This window comes from Gorilla gorilla, chromosome 3 (assembly GCF_029281585.2).
Source record: "Gorilla gorilla gorilla isolate KB3781 chromosome 3, NHGRI_mGorGor1-v2.1_pri, whole genome shotgun sequence".
Lineage (NCBI taxonomy): Eukaryota > Metazoa > Chordata > Mammalia > Primates > Hominidae > Gorilla > Gorilla gorilla.
In genome coordinates this window covers 102,430,553-102,455,519 of record NC_073227.2, presented here as the reverse complement: position 1 = coordinate 102,455,519, position 24,967 = coordinate 102,430,553, and the positions used below count along the sequence as shown (strand labels likewise).

At 37.4% G+C, this 24,967-nt stretch overlaps 1 non-coding gene across 1 annotated transcript; it reads right to left on the bottom strand.

The window, feature by feature from the left end:
- Positions 1 to 675: 675 nt before the first annotated feature.
- LOC115934395 (U6 spliceosomal RNA) lies at positions 676 to 783 on the bottom strand. The gene has a single exon (XR_004070204.1). It is a non-coding gene; the product is annotated as a U6 spliceosomal RNA (small nuclear RNA).
- Between the last annotated feature and the right edge of the window lie 24,184 nt (positions 784 to 24,967).

Genomic DNA, 24,967 nt, shown 5'->3' with positions numbered 1-24,967 from the left:
GCATGGGGTGGCATTTGAATGAGAGAGAGAAGGGCTTAAAGAAATTAATCCCTTCTTAAAGAAATTAAACTCTTCTATTTTCGTGTCAGGAATGAGGATATTTCTGTTGATTTAACTAACTATTCTCATTTCTTCCTCATGTTCCCTGATTTCATATGCATATTTTAGGATATAGAGCCCTTTGACAGATTATTTAAATCCCAGTGAGGTGGAACAGCATTCAGATTGTTTATAATGACTATCATCAGTGGCAAATTAGTTTAGCCTGTTTCAGTTTATTCTATTTGACAGCTTCATGTTTATTTCACACTATAGAGGCTGAAAAAGAAAACACGTGTAAAAGAGAACTTATTTTTCACTTAATTAAATGAATAAGAAACACAACCAAGAATGTGTTTAGGACCCTGTCCTGGCCACAAAAAGAAGCTGACCCTGAAAGATGAAGCCAATTAGAGTTTCCTAGTAGGTTTGCTTTACTATTTTGTTTTTGACATACTAGTTTCTTTTTTATTGAACTGTGTCAAATTTGTATTTTTCTAGGAAGGAAATTTAAGAAATAGACAACTCATGGTAATTGCATGATTGCTTGGCCTTTAGAATGTGTTATCTGTGACCCATATCTTCTAGCCATGAGTTTGACAAATGATGCACTTTTACCTGTTACTTATTACAATCAGAAGGTTAACATTTTTTTTTTTTAAACAGAGTCGTCCTTGTGCAGGCGCCATGCTAATCTTCTTTGTGTCATTCCAATTTTAGTATATGTGCTGCCAAAGTGAGCACAAGAATAGTTTTAACGTTTCTGCAAATTTGCTTCTTGATGATCTGCTTGGATACTACCCTTTCTTTAGGGTCAACAGATGTTTTGTTCTAGGCCTGTCTGTTTCACCAGCTTCTAGTCAGTGTCTCTAATTAGTGCAAAGTAGTATTGGTAGCATAAATTGAACACAATAAGAAAGAGGGATCTATTTATGGGAAACATAATTTGCTTCCAATAATCTGGTTTCACAAAGAGAGCATGGGTATCTAACTGGGACTGGACATTTAACAACATGTGAAAACAACCATTCGCCAAGCTCAGCTGTACAAGGGGTAGTGTAGGGAAGAGATTAGGAGAAGGGCTGCCTGTACCAGAAACTGCCTGGGTTTGTACGCTGATACCACTATATTCTAGTTGTGTGACCTTGATCAAGTTTCTTAAATCTCTCTGTGCCTTAGTTTACTTACCTGTGAAATAAAGTTGTAAAGATTAAATTAGTTAACATTATGTACATTGTTTGGCACATGTAATTACTAGGTAAATATTTGTGATTATTATCAGTTTCTATCTGCAACCTTGAACAAAGTCCAAAGGTGGTGAACACATTGGGTCTCAGGGAGACTTCTGGGGTCTCAGTCTATTCCGAAAGAATTACATGTTAGTGTCACAGGTTGAGTTCCCTTGGAAGCAGCCTCTGAGATTACCACGCAGGAACTGTTCTGAGATTAGCATTAGGGACTATTCTTGAGAGTATTACCCAAGAAAGGGAAGAAGCAGATCAGATGAAGGGAGTTGTTGGGCTGTGATGTCGTTTTAACAAAGGCCTCAGGTAGCCATATGGGAGTCTGAAGCTGGTATGGCTCTTCGGAGTTGTTCTGACTTGGGGCTAGAGGTGGAGGCCTTTATATTCCTGCATCAACCAGTCAGTGGCTGTGGGGTTCCCCAGGAAGCCAGTGTGACCTTGGGAGCAGAAGGCTCTCTATATCCAAGGTGGTTCCGAAAGAAGGCTGGCAGCTGAGGACAGAATGTCAGCAGCACTCCCACCAGTTGGGGGAATAAACTCCTCAATCCTGAAGGCTTACTGAGGTGGTACATCACAGTATCCACTGTAGCCAGAGTTACATTGTGACCTTTGAGGTCACTGAATTCCATCTCACCTCCCACTCCTGTCTCATTTGCTCATCTGGTATTTAAGCCACCTCTACGTGCCTACCTTACTGCACTTTGTCCCCATTGGTTCATTCTTCCACAGCAACTCCCTCTGCGGACCTTTAACCTTCTTGTCACTGTCATCCACTATTTTTCTCTGACCTGGTCAGATCTTCACATTCATCTGTGATCCCTGACACACAGTCTTCCTCTTCTGTTTAGATCTGCTCCCATTAGAGGCAACTTCTCCATGTAAATGACCCAGTTAACAACACGTTGCTTTCACAATTCTTCATCACCCAGAGTAGGTCAACTTCTTTCCATCATCGTTACCCACTCCAGATCAAGCCAACTCTATTTCTCACCAGGACAGCTGCATTTGCCTTTCCAGACCCGCATGTGCCCCAGCTCAAACTGTTCTGCAGCATTGGGAGCGTTCTCAAGACATTGATGATGTCTTTGCTGCCCTGCTTAAAACTCGTAAGTGACTTTCTGTTGCATATAGAATAAACCCTTAACCCATGGGCTGCAAGGCTCTCTGTGTCCACATCTCTGGTTGCATCTTGCATCACTGTCCACAGTGTACTCTGCATTCTGGCTGTATTGACTTTCTAAGTTATTTGAAAACTCCGTGATCCTCTTGCTGTCTTTGCATGTGCTTTGCTCTCCATCTCTAATACCTAGTATTAGGTATTACCTAATCACCTCATCACCTAGTCAATATATGCTTCATACTTCAGGAGCCATTGAATCATCTCTCACTTAAGGAAGACTTCCCTGACTCTCGAGACCGTATGGGGCCTCTTATTACAGGGTCTGTAAATACATTTCCTTCTTCCCAGAACTTAGAACAAGCTATAATAATATATTTGCAAGGTTTTGATTAATATTTGTCTTCTCCTGTAGCATATCTGGAACTGCTTGCCCTCAGATCTATTTCTTGTACTTTCCCTGTTTTGAACCCTGTTGCAGGCTATGGCTCCCAGCCTCCTGAGTCTGTGAGCTTCAGGCTGGGTTTGCCTAGTGTCAGGCAATGCCAGGAAATTGGGGATTGGGGAGAAGAAGGAAGAGCTCTGACTCTCTCACTCTTTACTTTCACTACAGCTAAAAAACAGTTATGTAGAAAATACAGAAGCAGAATTTATAGATCTGTGTTTTATAGTAGTCTTTCATTGGAAGATTATTATAATGTATATTTAATGTGTATAATAATGTGTATTTCTTTCTCTTTCTTTTCTTCCTTTCTCCCACTCTTCCCCCCTCTATTTCCCTTCCCTTCCCTTCCCTTCTCTTCCCTCTCCTCCCCTTCCCTCCCTCCCTCCCTCCCTCCCTCCCTCCCTCCCTTCCTTCCTTCCTTCCTTCCTTCCTTCCTTCCTTCCTTCCTTCCTTCCTTCCTTCCTTCCTCTGTCTCTAGTTTTCTCTGTTGTCTTTGGAGTTGAGCCCAGTTTCTGCCCTCCACTGCAAAACCCCATTGCAGTGGTCCCTCTATCTATCATGATGGTCCTGAATGAAGTCTGCCTTACTGTTCTTTATCAACTGTCATGAACAATTTTTTCTTTCAGAGATGACAAGGTAAATTAATTAGAAAATTAATTAATTAAGGAAAAACCCCAGAAGGAATACAATGCTGGGGCCGGGGTGGCTGGAGTTTAATTTTGGCTTTTTGCATTTTATGTAATGCCAGTTGTAAGCTGTGATCTGATCTAAGCCAGTTTGTTTTTGCATAAGTGTGAGCCAACTGTATATACAAAGAAAAAGATACAGTTGGCTGTATCTTTTTCTTTGATCAACACCGGTTATGCAAAAACAAACTGGCTTAGGTCATAAAATTAGTGATATTTTACCAGTATTTTTTGGGGGTTGATAATAGTAACCACCCAAAATTTTAAGGTAGACATATCTTTATGCCGGTATCAGGTTACATTGACAGCAAGTCCAACTCTTAAGATCAATTTCTCTACACACCCAGGTTTTATATATAAGAACTTATTAGCAAGCAGTCACAAAAATCATTAATATCAACTGTTTTGTAAAGTTGATGGAACCTTATACTGTCCTATTAGCTGTCACCACATCATTTATTATGTACTTATAAAAACTAAAAATTTAAAAGTTAGCTGCAGAAAAAATAGTTCTTAGGAGAAATTTAAAACAAATGATATGGAGGGGTAAGTCTTATTTACTGATATTTATTTAAACATTCCACTGTCCAAAAAGAATTTAAACTGACTTATAGGGAAGAATAAAGATACATATGAAATAGTTCACAAAATAAGGATGAAGAGGAAAATTATAAAAGAAAAAGGGTGGAAATAAATATGCCAACCATAAAACTCCTAAAAAGATTCCCAATTCAGATTTTTTCCCCTGAGCACCAGATTCACATATCCTGTTGCGTATTGGATTTGAATTATGATATCTGTACTTTAAGACAGGGTTGAATGTATGTTTGCATTAGTAAATTTAGGTTGCACTGTAAGTATTATCAGTTACCCTAATCAGAAATCCACATCTGAAGTGGGGTCAGCTAGTGCTGTAATCAAGAAGCCCAGCTCCAGCACTATACAGATGTACTATTAGACGTACTTCTGTATCTTTTTCTTTGATCAACACAAGAGCTTTAGTTAGCATAATGAATGTTAAAAAAAGAGTTTCACTGATAAAATTAATAGCCCAGAGGATGTTAGAAGAGATCTCAACCATCATTCTCAGCAAACTATCACAAGGAGAAAAAACCAAACACCGCATGTTCTCACTCATAGGTGGGAATTGAACAATGAGAACACATGGACACAGGAAGGGGAACATTACACACAGGGGCCTGTTGTGGGGTGGGGGGAAGGGGGAGGGATAGCATTAGGAGATATACCTAATGTTAAATGACGAGTTAATGGGTGCAGCACACCAACATGGCACATGTATACATATGTAACAAACCTGCACGTTGTGCACATGTACCCTAAAACTTAAAGTATAAAAAAAAAAAAAAGAAATGAGATCTCAATGGAGGAATTAGTGATATTTCACTTGTATTTACTGAATAAAATATGTACTTTGGAGACACTCCTTTCCCTCACAAGACAGACTGTAAGAAGATAGCAAAGTCCATAGTCTCAATATTTATGGACAATACTTGAGATTTAATGTTTACATAGTCTTCTGTCCAGTCATTGGGATTGAGGACTCTAGATACCTAATGCATTTGCCACAGGTGAACTCTTTTTTTTTTTTTTTTTGTCTTGAGACGGAGTCTTGCTCTGTTGCCAGGCTGGAGTGCAGTATGTGATCTTGGCTCATTGCAACCTCCACCTCTGGGATTCAAGCAATTCTCCTGCCTCAGCCTCTTGAGTAGCTGGAACTACAGGCGCACATCACTACGCCCAGCTAATTTTTGTATTTTTAGTAGAGATGGGGTTTCATCATGTTGGCCAGGATGCTTTCCATCTCTTGACCTCATGATCCGCCCACCTTGGCCTCCCAAAGTCCTCAGATTACAGGCGTCAGCCGCTGCGCCTGGCTAGGTGAACTTTTTATGACAGTGTCTGTCTAGAACCATGGCACCTACTGGTGTCTCACTGCTTACCTGACCTCTCTGGGATGCACTTCTTTTTTAAATTTTAATTTTTATGGGTATAAGTAGATGTATATATTTATGGGGTACATGAGATATTTTGATACAGGGATACAGTGTATAATCACATCAGGGTAAATGGGGTATCCATCACCTCAAGTATTTATTATTTCTTTGTGTTACAAACATTCCAATTATACTCTTTTAGTTATTTTAAAAGTACAATAAATTACTGTTGACTGTGGTCACCCTTTTGTGCTATCAAATACTAGATCTTATTCATTCTATCTAACTATATTTTTGTCCCAGTTAGTCATCCCCACTTCTCTCCCCACCTGCCACCCACCACACTTCCCAGCCTCTGATAAACCATTCTTCTACTCTGTCTCCATGAATTCAATCGTTTTAATTTTTAGCTTACACATAGGAATAAGAACATGTGAAGTTTGGCTTATTTCACTTAACACATGTCCTCCAGTTCCATCCATGTTGTTGCAAATGATAGGATCTCATTCTTTTTTAAGGCTGAATAGTACTCCTGTCTATATATACTACATTACGTTTTCTTTACCCATTTGTTTGCTGATGGACACTTAGGTTGCTTCCAGCTCTTGGCTATTGTGAATAGTGCTGCAGTAAATGTGGGAATACAGACACCTGTTTGATATACTGATGCCCTTTCTTTTCGGTATATATCTACCAGTGGGATTGCTGGAAAATATGGTAGTTCTATTTTTGGTTGTTTGAGGAACCTCCATACTGTTCTCCAGGGTGGCTGAACTTATTTACATTCCCACCAGCAGGGTAAGAGGATTTCCTTTTTTCCACAACCTTGTTTGTGTTCATTGGTCCCTATCTTTTGGATAAAAGACATTTTAATTGGGGTGAGATGATATCTCCTTATAGTTTTGATTTGCATTTGTCTGATGATCAATGATTCTATGACTAACTTGTAAGACTATGTGCGGAGTATTTATGGTCCCTTCTATTTTCTTTTTATTTATTTATTTATATATACATTAAGTTCTGGGATACATGTGCAGAACGTGCAGGTTTGTTACATAGGTATTCACATGCCATGGTGGTTTGCTGCACCCAAAACCTGTCATCTACATTAGGTATTCCTCCTAATGCTATCCCTCTCCTAGCCCTCCACCCCTCCATAGGCCCTGGTGTGTGATGTTCCCCTCCCTGTGTCCATGTGTTCTCATTGTTCAACTCCCACATGACAGTGAGAACATGCGGTGTTTGGTTTTTTGTCCTTGCGATAGTTTGCTGAGAATGATGGTTTCCAGCTTCATCTATGTCCCTGAAAAGGACATGAACTCATCCTTTTTTTATGGCTGGATAGTATTCCATGGTGTAGATGTGCCACATTTTCTTTATCCAGTCTATCATCCAGATGGACATTTGGGTTGGTTCCAAGTCTTTGCTATTGTGAATAATGCTGCAATAAATATATGTGTGCATGTGTCTTTACAGTAGAATGATTTATACTCCTTTGGGTATATACCCAGTAATGGGATTGTTGGGTCAAATGGTATTTCTAGTTCTAGATCCTTGAGGAATTGCCACACTGTCTTCCACAACGGTTGAACTAATTTACACTCTCACCAATAGTGTAGAAGTGTTCTATTTCTCCACATCCTCTCCAGCATCTATTGTTTCCTGGCTTTTTAATGATCCCCATTCTAACTGGAATGAAATGGTATTTCATTGTAGTTTTGATTTGCATTACTCTAATGACCAGTGTTGATGAACTTTTTTTCATATGTTTGTTGGCCTCATAAATGTCTTCTTTTGAGAAGTGTCTGTTCATATCCTTCACCCACTTTTTGATGGCATTGTTTGCTTTTTTCTTGTAAATTTGTTTAAGTTCCTTGTAGATTCTGGATGTTAGTCCTTTGTCAGATGGATAGATTGTGAAATTTTTCTCCCATCCTGTATTTTGCCTGTATACTCTGATGATAGTTTCTTTTGCTGTGCAGAAGCTCTTTAGTTTAATCAGATCCCATTTGTCAATTTTGGCTTTTGTTGCCATTGCTTTTGGTGTTCTAGTCATGAAGTCTTTGCCCATGCCTTAATTTCCCTTCAGGAAATTCCTAGGAGTAGAATGGCTGGGTTGTATTTTAGGTGTATGTTTAAGAAAGTGACAAACTATTTTCCAAAGTGGTTGTGCCATTGTACATTCCCATGAGCAGTATATGGGAGTTCCAGTTGCTCCTCATTTTCTCCAACACTTGATATGGTCAGTCTTAAATTTTTGCCATTCTAGTGTGTATGTATTGATATCTTCATGTGATTTTAATCTGATTGTGGTATCTTGTCAGATACCACTTCACAGGGAAGCAGTTGTCAGCTAAGGAGCTGGCTTAGGGATAAGAGCTTGTGGAATTTGAGTGCTTGTGGAATTTGAGTGGAATAGAGTGCTAACTCTAGCATGTTATCATATTCACATGAAATCAATAGCTGATATAGTGCAATGACCCTAAATGATGAACTGATGTCTTTTGCCATCAGTACCAGTGACCCTTTATAAAATATGTGCATCTTGTTCCTATATCCTTAGGTCTGCCACATTAGGAGTCTGATTCCAAGGTCTGATTCAGGGCTGGGAACAGTTTTGCAATAGACATGGTGTGTATTCCATTAAATTTTGCAGAACCACCATATGAGTCCCTTTGCCAGTAGAGCAAGAGCAGTAACAGTGCAAAAGGCCTAGTGGAAACTTCTGAAACTGTCCCCTTTCTCCCTGGCTAAGCTAATACACAAAAAAGAATCTCACATCTTGACCATCAGGGAAGAAATTAATACCACTCAAAAACCTAAAGAATAAAGGAGTGGTAGCCCCATCACACCTTTTTTTTTTTTTTTTTTTGAGACAGTCTCAGTCTGTTGCCCAGGCTGGAGTGCAGTGGCATGATATTGGCTCACTGCAAACGCTGCCACCTGAGTTCAAGCAATTCTCCCGCCTCAGCGTCCTGAGTAGCTGGGATTATAGGCGTGTGCCACCAACCCTGGCTAATTTTTTGTGTTTTTAGTAGATAAGGGGTTTTGCTATGTTGGCCAGGCTGGTCTCAAACCCTTGTTCTCACGTGATCCACCTGCCTTGGCTTCCTAAAGTGCTGGGATTACAGGCATGAGCCACCACGCCCAGCCAGCCCCATCATATCTTATTTAATTCACTGGTTTGACCCATAACAAAACCAAATGGATCTTAGTAGATAGCAATAGACAAACCACCACACACTTAACCCAGTAGTATTTCCTTTGCAGCTGCTATGCCAGATATGGTACTTTAAAAAAATTGTACAAGTATATGGGGTACATATGAGAATTTATTACGCGTATATAATGCTTAGTGATCAAGTCAGGGTATTTAGGGTATTCAGCGCTCCAGTACAATGTATTTTTCTTAAGTATAGTCACTCTAGTCTGCTATCAAGCATTGAACTTATTCTTCTATTTTACTGTATGTTTGTACACTTTAAGCCACTTGTCTTCATCCTCCTCCCTACCCCCGACCTTATCCTTCCTGGTCTCTGTTATCTTTCTATTCTCTACCTCCATGTGATCAAATTTTTTTACCTCCCACATACAAGTGAGAACATGTGATATTTGTCTTTCTGTGCCTAGCTTATTTCACTTAAGATTAGTGGCCATTAGTATGTCTTCTTTTGAGAAATGTCTGTTCATGTCTTTGCTCAGTTTTTAATGGGATTATTTGTGGTTTTTTTTCCCGTTGAGTTCCTTGTATATTCTGGATATTAGTCAGATGAATAGTTTGCAAATAGTTTCTCCCATTCAATAGATTGTCTCTTCACTCTGTTGATTATTTCTTTGCTGTGCAGAAGCTTCTTAGTTTCATTAAGTTCCATTTTTTCTGTTTTTGTTTTTGTTGCATGTGCTTTTGAGGCCTTAGTCATAAATTCTTTGCCCAGACCAATGTCCAAGAGTGTTTTCCCTAGGTTTTCTTTTAGTATTTTTGTAGTTTCAGGTCATACATTTAAGTCTTTAATCTGTTTTGAGTTGATTTTTGTATATGGTGAGACAGAGGGGTCTAGTTTCATTCTTCTGCATGTGGCTACCTAATTTTCCCAGGACTATTTATTGAATAGCATATTCTTTCCCCAGTGGAAGTCTTTGTTGGCTTTGTCAAAGATCAGCTGGCTGTAAGTATGTGGCTTTATTTCTGGGTTCTGTATTCTGTTCTATTGGCCTATGTGTCCATTTTTATACCAATATCGTATTGTATTGCTTACTATAGCCTTGTAATGTATTTTGAGGTCAGGTACTGTGATGCCTCCAGCTTTGTTCTTTAAGCTCAGGATTGCTTTGGCTATTCAGGCTCTTTTTGGTTCCTCATAAATTTTAGGATCGTTTTTCTAATTCTGTGAAGAATGATATTGGTATTTTGATAGGGATTGCATTGAATTTGTAGATTTCTTTGGGCAATGTGGTCATTTTAAACACTATTAATTCTTGCAATGTATGAGCATGGAATGTTTTTCCATTTGTTTGTGTCATCTATGATTGCTTTCATCAGCGTTTTGTAGTTTTTCATGTAGAAATGTTTCACCTCCTTGGTTAAATATATTCCTAGGTATTATTTTTTTGTAGCTAATATAACTGTGATTGCCTGATTTCCCTCTCGTGAGATCATTGTTGGTGTATAGAAACACTACTGATTTTTGTACATTGGTTTTGTATTCTGAAACCTTACTGAATTCACTTCTCAAATCTAAGAGTTTTTTTTTTTTTTTTTTTTTCTGGAGTCTGTTCAAGTTTGGTAACCATGTTGCTCAAAGCTTCTGTATCTTTACTTTTTTTTTTTGTCTGATTGTTCTATTAGTTACTAAGAAAGCATGTTAAACGTTCTCATTGTTTGTGGATTTGTTTATTTCTATGTTTAGCTCTGTCAAATTTTGTTCTGATATATTAAGGCCATATAATTTGGAACAGAAATTTAGAACTGTTACAACTCCTAGGTAATTAAAACTTTTATCATTATAATTTTGTTTCCTGCCTTTTGTCTAAGTTTTTTTGTCTTAAAATCTACTTTATCTGATATTAATATGGCCACACTGTTTTTTAGAAAATTTTTTTATTTCTGTGGGTTTTTGGGGAACAAATGGTGTTTGGTTACATGAGTAAGTTCTTTAATGGTGATTTGTGAGATTTCAGTGCACCTATCACATGAGTAGTATACACTGAACCCAATTTATAGTCTTTTATTCCTCACCCCCTTCCCACTCTTTCCCCCAGTATCCCCAAAGTCCACTGTATCATCCTTATGCCTCTGTATCATCATAGCTTAGCTCCCACTTATGAGTGAGAATATATGATGTTTGGTTTTCCATTCCTGAGTTACTTCACTTAGAATAATAGTCTCCAATCCCATCCAGGTTGCTGCAAATGCCAGTGATTCATTCCCTTTTATGGCTGAGTAGTATTCCATCATATATATATATTCCATCATATGTATATATATATATATATATATACTCTATCTATCTATCTATCTATCTATCTATCTATCTATCTATCTATCTATACCACAGTTTCCTTATCCATTCATTGATTGATGGGCATTTTGTTGGTTCCACATTTTTGCAATTTCGAATTGTGTTGCTATAAACATGTGTGGGCATGTATCTTTTTCATATAATGACTTCTGTTCCTCTATGTAGATACCTAGTAGTGGGACTGCTGGATCAAATGGTAGGTCTACTTTTAGTGCTTTAAGGAATCTCCACACTGTTTTCCATGGTGGTTGTACTAGTTTACATCTCCAGCAGTGTAGAAGTGTTCCCTCTTTACTGCATCCATGCCAACATCTGCTAGTTTTGATTTTTTAATTGTGGCCATTCTCATGGGAGTAAGGTGGTATCACATTGCAGTTTTGATTTGCATTTTCCTGATTATTAGTGATGTTGAGCATTTTTTCATATGTTTGTTGGCCATTTGTACATCTTCTTTTGAGAATTTTCTATTCATGTCCTTAGCCCATTTTTTGATGGGCTATTTTTTTTCTTGCTAATTTGTTTGAGTTCATTGTAGATTCCAGATATTAGTTCTTTGTCAGATGTTTAGATTGTGGAGATGTTCTTCCACTCTGTGGGTTGTCTGTTTACTCTGGTGACTGTTCCTTTTGCCAAGCAAAAGCTCTTTAGTTTAATATAGTCTCACCTATTTGTCTTTGTTTTTATTGCATTTGCTTTTGGGTTCTTGGTCATGAACTCTGCCTGAGCCAATGTCTAGAAGGGTTTTTCCAATGCTATCTTCTAGAAATTTTATAGCTTCAGATCTTAGATTTAAGTCCTTGATCCATCTTGAGTTCATTTTTGTATAAGGTGAAAGATGAGGATCCAGTTTCCTTCTACATGTGGCTTGCCAATTATCCCAGCACCTTGTGTTGAATAGGGTATCCTTTCCTCACTCTATGTTTTTGTTTGCTTTGTTGAAGATCAGTTGGCTGTAAGTATATGGCTTTATTTCTGGGTTCTCTATTCTGTGCTATTGGTCTATGTGCCTATTTTAATACTAGTACCATGCTGTTTTGGTGACTATAGCCTTACATATAGTTTAAAATCAGGTAATGTGGTGCTTCCAGATTTGTTCCTTTTACTTAGTCTTCTTTGGCTATGTAAGCTCTTTTTAGGTTCCATATAAATTTTAGGATTGTTTTTTCTAGTTCTGTGGGGAATGATTGTGGTATTTTGATGGAAATTGCATTGAATCTGTAGATTGCTTTTGGTAGTAGGTCATTTTCACAATATTGATTCTACCCATCCATGAGCATGAGATGGTGTTTCCATTTGTGTCATCTATGATTTGTTTCAACAGTGTTTTGTAGTTTTCCTTGTAGAGGTCTTTCATCTCCTTGGTTAGATATATTCCCAATATTTTTTTTTTGCAGCTATTATAAAAGAGGTTGCATTCTTGATTTGATTCTCAGCTTGGTTGCTGTTGGTGTATAGGAGAGCTACTGATTTGTGTACATTAATTTCGTATCCTGAAACTTTGCTGAATTCATTTATCAGTTCTAGGAGCTTTTTGGAGGAGTCTTTAGGGTTTCCTAGGGATACAATCGTATCATCAGCAAATAGCAACAGTTTGACTTCCTCTTTAACAATTTGGATGCCCTTTATTTCTTTCTTTTTCTCTGATTGCTCTGGCTGGGACTTCTAGTACTATGTTGAATAGAAGTGGTGAGAATGGGCATCCTTGTCTTGTTCCAGTTCTCAGAGGGCATGCTTTCAGCTTTTCCCCATTCAGTATTGTGTTGGCTGTGGGTTTGTCATAAATGGCTTTTATTACATTGAGGTATGTCCCTTGTATGCTGATTTTGCTGAGGATTTTAATCATGAAGGGATGTTGGATTTTATCAAATGCTTTTTCTGCATCTATTGAGATCATTTGATTTTTGTTTTTAATTCTGTTTATGTGGTGTTTCACATTTATTGACTTGCACATGTTAAACCATTTCTGCATCCCTGGCATGAAACCCACTTGATCGTGGTGGATCATCTTTTTGATATGTTGTTGGATTCAGTTAGCTAGTATTTTGTTAAGGATTTTTGCTTCTATGTTCATCAGGAATATTACTTTGTAGTTTTCTTTTTTGGTTATGTCCTTTCCAGGTTTTGGTATTAGGGTGATACTGGCTTCATAGAATGATTTAGGGAGGATTCCCTCTTTCTCTATCTTGTGGAATAGTGTCAATAGGATTGGTACCAATTCTTCTTTGAGTGTTTTGTAGAATTCAGCTGTGAATCCATCTGGTCCTGGATTTTTTTTTTTTTTTGGTTGGTAATTTTTAAATTACAATTTCAAACTCACTGCTTGTTACTGGTCTGTTTATGGTATATAATTCTTCCTGATTTGAGCTAGGAGGGTTGTATATTTTCAGAAATTTATTCGTCTCCTCTAGGTTTTCTAGTTCACGCATGTAAAGGTGTTTGTAGTAGCCTCAGATGATCTTTTGTATTTCTGTGGTGTTGGTTGTAATATCTCCCATTCTGCTTCTAATCGAGCTTATTTGGATTTTCTCTTCTTTTCTTGGTTAATCTTGCTAATGGTCTATCCATTTTACATATCTTTTCAAAGAATCAGCTTTCAGCTTTTTATTTCATTTATCTTTTGTGTATATTTTTTGTTTCAATTTCATTTAGTTCTGCCCTGATCTTGGTTATTTCCTTATCTCTGCTGGGTTTGGGTTCGTTTTGTTCTTGTTTCTCTAGTTCTTTGAGGTGTGACTTTAGATTATCTGTTTGTGCTCTTTCAGCCTTTTTGATGTAGGCATTTAGGGCTATGAACTTTCCTCTTAGCACCACCGCCTTTGCTATATCCTGGAGGTTTTTTAAAAATATATATATATATTTATTATTATTATTATTTTTTAAATTGTACTTTAAGTTCTAGGGTACATGTGCACAACGTGCAGGTTGTTACATATGTATACATGTGCCATGTTGGTGTGCTGTACCCATTAACTTGACATTTACATTAGTTATATCTCCTGACGCTATCCCTCCCCCGCACCCCCCCCCCCACACCACAGGCCCCAGTGTGTGATGTTCCCCTTCCTGTGTCCATGTGTTCTCATTGTTCAATTCCCACCTATGAGTGAGAACCTGCAGTGTTTGGTTTTTTGTCCTTGCGATAGTTTGCTGAGAATGATGGTTTCCAGCTTCATCCATGTCCCTGAAAAGGACATGAACTCATCGTTTTTTATGGCTGCATAGTATTCCATGGTGTACATGTGCCACATTTTCTTAATCCAGTCTATCATTGATGGACATTTGGGTTGGTTCCAAGTCTTTGCTATTGTGAATAGTGCCACAATAAACATACATGTGCATGTGTCTTTATAGTAGCATGATTTATAATCCTTTGGGTATATACCCAGTAATGGGATGGCTGGGTCAAATGGTATTTCTAGTTCTAGATCCTTGAGGAATCACCATACTGTCTTCCACAATGGCTGAACTAGTTTACAGTCCCACCAACAGTGTAAAAGTGTTCCTATTTCTCCACATCCTCTCCAGCACCTGTTGTTTCCTTTTTAATGGTTGCCATTCTAAGTGGTGTGAGATGGTATCTCATTTGGTTTTGATTTGCATTTCTCTGATGGCCAGTGATGATGAGCATTTTTTCATGTGTCTGTTGGCTGCATAAATGTCTTCTTTTGAGAAGTGTCTGTTCATATCCTTTGCCCACTTTTTGATGGGGTTGTTTGATTTTTTCTTGTAAATTTGTTTGAGTTCATTGTAGATTCTGGATATTAGCACTTTGTCAGATGAGTAGATTGCAAAAATTTTCTCCCATTCTGTAGGTTGCCTGTTCACTCTGATGGTAGTTTCTTTTGCTATGCAGAAGCTCTTTAGTTTAGTTAGGTCCCATTTGTCAATTTTGGCTTTTGTTGCCATTGCTTTTGGTGTTTTAGATATGAAGTCCTTCCCATGCCTATGTCCTGAATGGTATTGCCTAGGTTTTCTTCTAGGGTTTTTATGGTTTTAGATCTAACATTTAAGTCTTTAATCCATCTTGAATTAATTTTTGTATAAGGTGTAAGGAAGGGATCCAGTTTCAGCTTTCTACATATGGCTAGCCAGTTTTCCCAGCACCATTTATTAAATAAGGAATCGTTTCCCCATTTCTTGTTTTTGTCAGGTTTGTCAAAGATCAGATGGTTGTAGATGTGTGGTATTATTTCTGAGGGCTCTGTTCTGTTCCATTGGTCTATATCTCTGTTTTGGTACCAGTACCATGCTGTTTTGGTTACTGTAGCCTTGTAGTATAGTTTGAAGTCAGGTAGTGTGATTGTTCCAGCTTTGTTCTTTTTGCTTAGGATTATCTTGGCTGTGTCACTGTTATTATTCAATTGAAAGAATTTTTAAATTTCCAATCTTGATTTCATTGTTGACCCAATGATTATTCAGGAGCAGGTTATTTAATTTCTGTGTATTTGCATGTTCTTGAAGGTTCCTTTTAGAGTTGATTTGCAGTTTTATTCCACTGTGGTCTGAGAGAGTACTTGGTGTAATTTCAACTTGTTGAGACTTGTTTTGTGGCCTATCATATGGTCTCTCTTGGAGAAACTTCCACGTACTGTTGAATAGAATGTATATTCTGCATTGGTTGGTTAGAATGTTCTGTAAACATCTGTTAAGTCCATTTGTTCCAGGATATAGTTTAAATCCATTGTTTCTTTGTTAACTTTTTGTCTTGATGACCTGTTTAGTGCTGTCAGTGGAATATCAAAGTTCCCCACTATTATCGTGTTGCTGTCTACCTCATTTGTTAGGTCTAGTAGTAATTGTTTTATAAATTTGGGAGCTCCAGCATTAGGTGCATATGTATTTAGGACTGTGATATTTACATGTTGGACAACACCTTTTATCATTATATAATGTCCCTCTTTGTCTTTTTTAACTGCTGTTGCTTTAAACAGCAGTTAAAGCTGTTGTTTTGTCTGATGTAAGAATAGCTACTCCTGGTCACTTTTGGTGTCCATTTGCATGGAATGTCTTTTTCTACCCCTTTACCTTAAGTTTTTGTGAGTCCTTATGTGTTAGATGAGTCTCTTGAAGACAACAGATTCTTGGTTGGTGAATTCTTATCCATTCTGCCATTCTGTATCTTTTAAGTGGAGCATTCAGGTTATTTACATTCAATGTTGGTATTGAGATGTGACATACTATTCTATTCATCATGCTAGTTTTTGCCTGAATACCTTGGGTTTTTTTTTCATTGTGTTATCATTTTATAGGCCCTGTGAGATTTATGCTTTAAGAAGGTTCTATTTTGGTGTATTTTGAGAGTTTGTTTCAAGATTTAGAACTCCTTTTAGCAGTTCTTGTACTACTGACTTGGTAGTGGCAAATCCTCTCAGCATTTGTTTGTCTGAAAAAGACTGTATCTTTCCTTCACTTATGAAGTTTAGTTTCACTGGATACGAACTCTTGGCAGATAATTCTTTTGTTTATAAAGGCTAATGAAAAAATCCCAATCCCTTCTAGCTTGTATGGTTTCTGCTGAAAAATCTGCTGTTAATCTGATAGGTTTTTCCTTTATAGGTTACCTGATGCTTTTGCCTTACAGCTCTTAAGAGTCTTTCCTTTGTCTTGGCTTTAGATAACCTGATGACTATGTGCCCAGGTAATCATTTTTTGCAATGAATTTCCCAGGTGTTCTTTACGCTTCTTGTATTTGGATGTCTAGATCTCTAGCAGGGCCAGGGAAGTTTTCCTTGATTATTCCTCAAATAAGTTTTCCAAACTTTTAGATCTCTTCTTTGGGAATAGCAGTTATTCTTAGGTTTGGTCATTTAACATAATCCCAAACTTCATGGAGGGTTTGTTCCTCCACAACCCTTTTTTTTTTTTTTTTTCGAGACAGAGGTTGCTCTGTCACTGAGGCTGGAGTGTGCAGTGGCATGATCTCCGCTCACTGCAACTTCTGCCCCTTGGGTACAAGCAATTCTTGTCCTCAGCTTCCTGAGTAGCTGGTATTATAGGCATGTGCCACTATGCCCAGCTAATTTTTTGTATTTTTAGTAGAGACAGTGTTTCTCTATCTTGGCCAGGCTGGTCTTGAACTCCTAGCCTCAAGTGATCCATCTGCCTTAGCCTCCCAAAGTGCTAGAATTACAGGCATGAACCAACACACCCAGTCTGCTCTTTTCTTTTTTGTATTTTAATTTTCTTTAATTTTTTTATTATTATACTTTAAGTTTTGGGATACATGTGCAGAATGTGCAGGTCTGTTACATAGGTATACATGTGCCATGGTGGTTTGCTGCACCCACCAACCTGTCATCTAGGTTTTAAGCTCCGTATGCATTAGGTATTTCTCCTAATGCTATCTCTCCTCTTGCCCCCACCCCCTGACTAGCCCCATTGTGTAATGTTCCTCTCCCTGTGTCAATGTGTTCTCATTGTTCAACTCCCATTTATGAGTGAGAACATGTGGTGTTTGGTTTTCTGTTCCTGTGTTGGTTTGCTGTTTGCTGAGAATCATGGTTTCCAGCTTCATGTCCCTGCAAAGGACATAAATTCATCATTTTTTTATGGCTGCATAGTTTTCCATGGTGTATATGTGCCACATTTTCTTCATTCAGTCTACCATTGATGGGCATTTGGGTTGGTTCCAAGTCTTTGCTATTGTAAATGGTGCTGCAATAAACATATGTGTACATGTGTCTTTACAGTAGAATGATTTATAATCCTTTGGACATATACCCAGTAATGGGATTGCTGGGTCAAATGGTATTTCTGGTTCTAGATCCTTGAGGAATTGTCACATTGTCTGCTGCAATGGTTAAACTAATTTACACTCCCACCAACAGTGTAAAAGTGTTCCTATTTCTCCACCTTCTCCCAGCATCTGTTTTTTCCTGACTTTTTAATGATCGCCATTGTAACTGGTGTGAGATGGTATCTCATTGTAGTTTTGATTTGCATTTCTCTAATGACCATAATGATGAGCTTTTTTTCATATGTTTATTGGCTGGATAAATGTCTTCTTCCGAGAAGTGTCTGTTCATATACTTTGCCTAATTTTTGATGGGGTTGTTAGCTTTTTTCTTGTAAATTTGTTTAAGTTCCTTGTAGATTCTGGATGTTAGTCCTTTGTCAGATGGATAGATTGTGAAATTTTTCTCCCATCCTGTATTTTGCCTGTATACTCTGATGATAGTTTCTTTTGCTGTGCAGAAGCTCTTTAGTTTAATCAGATCCCATTTGTCAATTTTGGTTTTTGTTGCCATTGCTTTTGATGTTTTAGTCATGAAGTCTTTGCCCATGGCTATGTCCTGAATGGTATTGCCTAGGTTTTCTTCTAGGATTTTTTATGGTTGTAGGTCTTACGTTTAAGTCTTTAATCCATCTTGAGTTAATTTTTGTATAAAATGAAAGGACGGGGTCTAGTTTCAGTTTTCCGCATATGGCTAGTCAGTTTTCCCAGCACCATTTATTAAATGGGGAAGCCTTTCTTGATTGCTTGTGTCAGGTTTGTCAAAGATCAGATGGTTGTAGATGTGTGGTGGTATTTCTAAAGCCTCTGTTCTGTTCCATTGGTCTATATATCTGTTTTGGTACCAGTATCATGCTGTATTGGTTACTGTAGCCTTGCAGTATAGTTTGAAGTCTGGTAGTGTGATGGTTCCAGCTTTGTTCTTTTTGCTTAGGATTATCTTGGCTATACAGGCTTCTTTTTGGTTCCATATGAAATTTAAAGTAGTTTTTCTAATTCTGTGAAAAAAGTCAGTGGTAGCTTGATGGAGATAGCATTGAATCTATAAATTACTTTAGCAGTATGGCCATTTTCATGATATTGATTCCTTCTATTCACGAGCATGGAATGTTTTTCCGTTTGTTTGTGTCCTCTCTTATTTCTTTGAGCCCTGCTTTGTAGTTCTCCTTGAAGAGGTCTTTCACATCCCTTGTAAGTTGTATTCCTAGGTATTTTACTCTCTTAGTAGCAATTGTGAATGGGAGTTCACTCATGATTTGGCTCTCTGATAGTCTGTTATTGGTGTATAAGAATGCTTGTGATTTTTGCACATTGATTTTGTGTCCTGAGACTTTGCTGAAGTTGCTTATCAGCTTAAGGAGTTTTTGGGCTGAGACAATGGGGTTTTCTCAATATGCAGTCATGTCACCTGCAAAGAGAGACCATTTGACATCCTTTCTTTCTATTTGAATACCCTTTATTTCTTTCTCTTGTCTGATTGCCCTTGCCAGAACTTCCAATACAATGTTGAATAGGAGTGGTGAGAGAGGGCATCCTTGTCCTGTGCCAGTTTTCAAAGGGAATGCTTCCAGCTTTTGCCCATTCAGTATGATATTGGCTATGGGTTTGTCATAAATAGCTCTAATTATTTTGAGATATGTTCCATTGATACCTAGTTTATTGAGTGTTTTTATCATGAAGGGGTGTTGAATTTTATCAAAGGCCTTTTCTGCATCTATTGAAATAATCATGTGTTTTTTGTCACTGGTTCTGTTTATGTGATGGATTACATTTATTGATATGCATATGTTGAACCAGCCTTGCATCCCAGGGATGAAGCTGACTTGATCGTAGTAGTTAAGCTTTTTGATGTACTGCTGGATTTGGTTTGCCAGTATTTTATTGAGGATTTTCACAATGATGTTCATCAGGGATATTGGCCTGAAATTTTCTTTCTTTGTTTTGTCTCTGCCAGGTTTTGGTATCAGGATGATGCTGGCTTCATAAAGTGAGTTGGGGAGGAGTCCCTCTTTTTCTATTGTTTGGAATAGTTTCAGAAGAAATGATACCAGCTCCTCTTTATACCTCTAGTAGAATTTGGCTGTGAATCCGTCTGGTCCTGGGCTTTTTTTGTTGGTAGGCTATTTATTACTGCCTCAATTTTAGAACTTGTTATTGGTCTATTCAGGGATTTGACTTCTTCCTGGTTTAGTCTTTGGATGGTGTATGTGTACAGGAATTTATCCATTTCTTCTAGATTGTCTAGTTTATTTGCACAGAGGTGTTTATAGTATTCTCTGATGGTAGTTTGTATTTCTGTGGGATCAGTGGTGATATCCCCTTTATCATTTCTTATTGTGTCTATTGGATTCTTCTCCCTTTTCTTCTTTATTAGTCTGGCTAGCGGTCTATCTATTTTGTTAATCTTTTAAAAAAATCAGCTCCTGGATTCATTGATTTATTGAAGGGTCTTTCTTATCTCTATCTCCTTCAGTTCTGTTCTGACCTTAGTTATTTCTTGTCTTCTGCTAGCTTTTGAATTTGTTTGCTCTTGCTTCTCTAATTCTTTTTATTGTGATGTTAGGGTGTCGATTTTAGATCATTCCCACTTTCTCCTGTGGGCATTTAGTGCTATAAATTTCCCTGTACGCACTGCTTTAGCTGTGTCCCAGAGATTCTGGTAAGTTGTATGTTTGTTCTCATTGGTTTCAAAGAACATCTTTATTTCTGCCTTCATTTCTTTATTTACCCAGTAGACACTTAAGAGCAGTTTGTTCAGTTTCCATGTAGTTGTGCAATTTTGAGTGAGTTTCTTAGTCCTGAGTTCTAATTTGATTGCACAGGGGTCTGAGAGACTGTTTGTTATGATTTCTGTTCTTTTTGTATTTGCTGAGGAGCATTTTACTTCCAATTATGTGGTCAACTTTAGAATAAGTGCAATGTAGTGCTGAGAAGAGCGTACACTCTGTTGATTTGTGGTGGAGAGTTCTGTAGATGTCTATTAGGTCTGCTTGGTCCAGAGCTGATTTCAAGTCCTGAATAACCTTGTTGATTTTCTGTCTCATTAATCTGTCTAATATTGACAGAGGGATGTTAAAGTCTCCCACTACTATTGTGCAGGAGTCTAAGTCTCTTTGTAGGTCTCTAAGAACTTGCTTTATGAATCTGGGTGCTTCTATATTGGGTGCATATATATTAAGGATAGTTACCTCTTCTTGCTGCATTGATCCCTTTACCATTATGTAATGGCCTTCTTTGTCTCTTTTGATCTTTGTTGGTTTAAGGTCTCTTTTATCAGAGACTAGGATTGCAACCCCTGCTTTTTTTTTTTGCTTTCCATTTACTTGGTAAGTATTCCTCCATCCCTTTATTTTGAGCCTATGTGTGTAAAGACACACACATGAGTTGGGTCTCTTGAATACAGCACACCAATGGATCTTGACTCTTTATCCAGTTTGCCAGTCTGTGTCTATTAATAGGGGCATTTAGCCCATTTACATTTACAGTTCATATTGTTATATGTGAATTTGATCCTGTTATCAGGATGGTAGCAGGTTATTTTGCCCATTAATTGATGCAGTTTCTTCATAGCATTGATGTTCTTTACAATTTGGCATGTTTTTGCAGTGGCTGGTCCTGGTTTTTCCTTTCCATATTTAATGCTTCCTTCAGGAGCTCTTGTAAGGCAGGTCTGGTGGCGACAAAATCCCTCAGCACTTGCTTGTCTGTAAAGGATTTTATTTCTCCTTCATTTATGAAGCTTAGTTTGGCTGGATATGAAATTCTAGGTTGAAAATTTTTTTTTTTTTTTTTTAAGAATGTTTAATATTGATCCCCACTCTCTTCTGGATTATAGAGTTTCTGCAGAGAGATCCTCTGTTAGTCTGATGGGCTTCCCTTTCTAGGTAACCTGACCTTTCTCTCTGGCTGCCCTTAACATTTTTTCCTTAGTTTTGACTTTGGTGAATCTGATGATTATGTGTCTTGGGGTTGCTCTTCTTGAGGAGAATCTTAGTGGTGTTCTCTGTATTTCCTGAATTTGAATGTTGTCCTGTCTTTCTAGGTTGGGGAAGTTCTCCCAGATAATATCCTGAAGTGTGTTTTCCAACTTGGTTCCATTCTCCTCATCACTTTCAGGTATACCAGTCAATTGTAGGTTTGATCTTTTCACATAGTCCCATATTTATTGGAGGCTTTGATTGTTCCTTTTCATTCTTTTTTCTCTAATCTTGTCTTCATGCTTTATTTCATTAAGTTGATATTCAGTCTCTGATATTCTTTCTGCCACTTGATCAGTTCAGCTTTTGATACTTGTGTGTGCTTCATGAAGTTCTTGTGCTGTGTTTTTCAGCTCCATCAGGTTATTTATGTTCTTCTCTAAAGTGGTTATTCTAGATAGCAATTTGTCTAACCTTTTTTCGAGGCTCTTAGCTTCCTTGCATTGGGTTAGAACATGCTTCCTTAGCTTGGAGGTGTTCATTATTACCCACCTTCTGAAGTCTAATTCTTTCATTTCATCAAACTCATTCCCCATCCAGTTTTGTTCCCTTGCTGGCGAGGAGTTGTGATCCTTTGCAGGAGAAGAGGCATTCTGTTTTTTGGAATTTTCAGCATTTTTGTGCTGGTTTTTCCTCATCTTTGTGGATTTATCTACCTTTGATCTTTGATGCTGATTACCTTTTGATGTGTTTTTTGCATGGGTGTCCTTTTTGTTGATGCAGGAGGCCATTATTCTTAGCAAACTTAGCAAACACAGGAACAGAAAACCAAATACCACATGTTCTCACTTATAAGTAAAAGCTAAATGATGAGAACACATTTCTTTATCTCTAGTTGTTTACTTTTGTCTTCAGTCACATTGTCTTGTCTTATTTTCTTGGTAATTTTGACTGAGTGCTAAAGATTATGAAAAACTAGAGATAATTTGTAGCTCTAGATGTTATCTCCCTCTCAAGGAAAATTTATGTTTGCATTTATGTAGGCTAGATACACTAGCAATCCCAGATCTTCTTAATCAAATCAACATTTGAAATGATAAGAAGTTGAGTTTCAACCTCTGCTGATTTGTTTTTAGTTTATTCTTACACTCATAGTGGGTAGGTCCTCAGGATCTCAACCCAATGCCAGAGGATTTGTCAGCTGCTACCCACTTCCCAGTGGACCCTGAATTCCAATTTTTGTCATCATAGCCCTGTTAGTCTGTTGAAACCTCTGATGAGCTTCTGAGCCTCTCAGCTGTTTCTCCTGGAACACTGGCAGAGTTCTTTGGTAGACAAGTGGCTCAGATGTCCCGGCTCACTTCTTGGGTTTCCTTATTCTGTATGACGGCTATGCAATTCTTCAATGCTTTACTATCTCTCTGATGCCCTCAAACAGATTTTTTAAAATATTTATTCAGTTTTTCAAGTAGTTTTCAGCAACATGTTTGGTCTAATCACTGTATGCATTAATGAACACTCTTTCCTATGCCTTTAATTCTCAAAGGACTATATTCTTGGTACTCAAGAATTTCTGGAGTAAACATAATGACTGCTTTAAATTATGATGAGAATATTTATTTAAATATGCTTGAGATTGAATAGAAATATATGCCAATTTATAAAATAATTACTTTTTACAATTGAACTATCTCCTTATGTCACAAGTTCTCTTATTTTAAACTTGCCCCAATTATAGGCAAAATCACCCTAAATTTCTTTCCTTAGTCTTTTTTTTTTTAAATGGGGCATTTATTTTTGGCACAGTGTGAGTAAATCAAGTCCTTTCCTTAGTCTTTTAGCACATCTGAGATAGGATTTTAAATAAAACAGGGCTTCTGAACCAACTACGTAAGTCAGCTGGGATCAGTAAACTATACTTCGTAAGTTTACATCTTTTTAGGTTTCTTATGTCTTTTAATCCAACTTAGAAATTAACTTTTCTGGTCTGGGGACAAATGAAGTGGATTTTGGTTTTGTTCACATTTGAGCCAGAATATTAAAGAGGAAATAATATTCTCCTGAATGTCAGAGTGTTGACAACAAGGTGGAATTGGAATAATAGACTCTTTCAGAAAGAGATAGATGAAAGTCAATAAGAAATAAACAAGTTTCTTACGAAACTACTCACCACTCAGAAAATTTTCTCCAAGAGCTTATTTATGCTCCATCATTGTAAAGGTTTTGTCACCTTCATGCAGTTTCTCTCATTTAGTAGACAGAGCTCACTGTGGATTATGCCATTACTTATCATCATGTATGCCATATTAATATATCTTTCCCCTTATTCGTTGCATTGTCCTAGTTAAGCATTGTACTGCAGTGTACCACCAAACCAAGGAAAATTGAACTGATTTAGTCATTCTTCCTGCTCCCCTGAACCTAGAACACTTGGGGTTTGACATTTTTTTGGACTGGGAAAATAGTGTAAAATTTATGTAGGAAGCAACAATTCTCCAGAGATATGAGTGAGCCAAAATCAATTTCTTTTCATGTTACATAACTAGACTGAAAATGACTGAGTAAAATGGAGGGAAGTAAAGTGAAATGTTCAAAGTGGGTTTCAATGGAAGAATTTTAATGTCACAGCTTATCACATATGGGTATGTCACCCATAATATTTGGACAGCTATGGTTAGAAAGAAAAACAAGATGATTTCATATTCTATGGGGCAGAAAATGTGCTCACAGTATTTTTTTATTTAGTGAGGTTTGTTGCCTATTTTCTAGAAAATGTTCCTGTATTTAGTGATGTGTATATATGCATAAAATCCTACACATTACTTCTGATTATGTTTGTTACTTACAACTTTTCATATGGGGGTTATTATCATTTTATAGTTTATATATGCACATTATATTAAATATTTCTTTAGTGTTGATGGGAAAATAAATCATTGGTATGAGAAAACACTGGCATTGTTAAGGTATTCATCTGGAATTATTCAACCTTTCACAAACAAATGAGAAAGATTATAGGATTAGACCATATCCTGGATTTCTTTCCCTCTCTGCCCATCTGTATTCATTATAGTTGAAAGATAGACAAATGAAGCTATTGGTAGCTCAGTCTTTAAAGCTTTATTACAATTTAAAAGCGTTGAAAGAGAGAGAAAATGGAAAAATTATCAAAGGCTGGAAATGATCATCATATTAAATAGTTGAATATTCCTGTTTAAAGACAATGAAGAATGAAGATAGGTGGTGTAAAGATATGACTTCCTTATTGGTATTACTCTATACTCTCAATTTCAAAGAGATTGAGTACAGAGC